This window comes from Lissotriton helveticus, chromosome 7 (assembly GCF_964261635.1).
Source record: "Lissotriton helveticus chromosome 7, aLisHel1.1, whole genome shotgun sequence".
NCBI classification, from domain to species: domain Eukaryota; kingdom Metazoa; phylum Chordata; class Amphibia; order Caudata; family Salamandridae; genus Lissotriton; species Lissotriton helveticus.
Window position 1 is genome coordinate 1,562,065,059 of NC_136068.1, and position 1,796 is coordinate 1,562,066,854.

The 1,796-nt window shown below is 42.9% G+C and overlaps 1 non-coding gene across 1 annotated transcript; it reads left to right on the forward strand.

The window, feature by feature from the left end:
- Window positions 1-264: 264 nt before the first annotated feature.
- LOC144771290 (small nucleolar RNA SNORA84) lies at window positions 265-400 on the forward strand. The gene has a single exon (XR_013599234.1). It is a non-coding gene; the product is annotated as a small nucleolar RNA SNORA84 (small nucleolar RNA).
- Window positions 401-1,796: the final 1,396 nt, after the last annotated feature.

Below are 1,796 nucleotides of genomic sequence, written 5' to 3' on the forward strand. Positions count from 1 at the left end.
CTTCACTTGCTGCACTACCTTGATGCCAGTGTCCTCACTAAAGGTGATGTACAGGATGCTCATGCCGTGCACCCCAAGATTCCAGCGTTTCTCGCTAGTGCCCTTCGTAATATGTACGTACACCTTGCACTGTGTGCCCTTTCACTCCGGCACTTTATGCTGGTCACTCACCTTCAGTACGTGCGGATTTTACTTTCTTGTTTAAAGACAATCTGTTTTTATTATATACACACACATCATTTCAATTGGTAATGGTAACTTCGTGCCCAGTGGTTTCTGAAGACTGTTTATTTGTGCAGCACTTCAGATTTTAAAAAATGGGCCAACAGTAATGCTGTGATTTTATGCATGGTGTCTGTCCTTATTATGCAGCCTCCATAGCCCGGTCACAGTTACAATCTTCTCATGAACCTGATTTTTTTTAATGGTTGCTATTGTACTTGACGTAGCTTAGAGAATTCTCACTGATGTAGGGGCACAAACTGACACGCTGGTAAGTTCATTTGCCTGTCATTCAATGAAGCCTGTAGCTACCAAGCCATGTCGCGATTAGTAATACTTTATGAGCTATAGGATTTTGTGCCCCTTTATGAGCTATAGGATTTTGTGCCCCATCCGTTGGTGGCCGGGTAGACATTGACAAAGACCTCCCGTGATGACTCTCCTTAAACGAGATTTCAACATGTTTGAAGTTGAAGTCTTTTCCTGAGAGACGGCCACTCAGTTATTAGACTAGAATTGATCTCGAATGCTACTTCATGCTAACCTGAAACCAGTTTCTATTGGGTAATTATGAAGGGCAGTGTTCACCAATAAACTGGCCTCTGTTTTGGCAACACATGGATTTGATTGTGATATTCGCCAACTGACTAGCCATTGGGTGAATTGTTCCCAAAATCCCATTTGGGTCTAGGCTTCAACTGTTTTCCTTGAAGGAAGAAAGTGGGTTGGGGGCGTGACTTGAGACCTTTTAGACTAAACTGTTACTGTTCAGTGTACTTTAAGTTCCTGCATGGGTGTTCATGCCTTGGGTCCCCTGCTCCGTGTTTCTGTGGTTGTGTTTTGTAATGGTGATGGGCCTTCTGCTGTTCCGTATTTAAGTGGCTGTCTTGGTCATGCAACCTTGGTGGAGCTTCGGTTTCTCGTCCAGGTATCTGCTTGGGTGGATTGTTCTTGTGCTGGGTTCTAATGGAACCCACCCCATACACAGATTTTTTTCCCGGTCTAGCCTAAATAGAATTATTAACTGCTCTTACACTTTTTTGGGCGCAGCCTTCCTGTTTAGACTATCTTCTGGTGCAATATTGCTGTTGTGAGTTTCCTAGGAGTCCTCCATCTGAAAGTGCCCGGTGGTTTCCCTTAGCAGCACACAGATAAGCACCTATAATGGCATAGATGTGCTCTCTATAACTGTTTTTTCGACGAAGGATAGCACTGTCCTATTGTGTAGAGCTTGTTTTTCATTTTAAGTTAAATGAATTGTAACGGGTTTGAGTGGTTAGTGATCTGGTGTTACGTCTTCAGTGTTTATTTCAGCACCGGTTTTTAATTTTTAAATGCCTGTCCTAAGATTGATCTGACGTTCACGCATCTAGGTTTTACCTAGTGAAGAACCCAGTTAGTCCTTCAGAAGTTCATGGTGGTGCGTCGATAGGCTGTACCAGCGTCTTTGAAAGATCAGTTCTACTGGATCTATTCACCACGGCATTTTGGAGTACGTTATGAACTACTTTTTAATGTGCTTTTCATTTCCCCAAAACCTCTAGAATGTTCATAGACCGTTAAAACAAACGGAA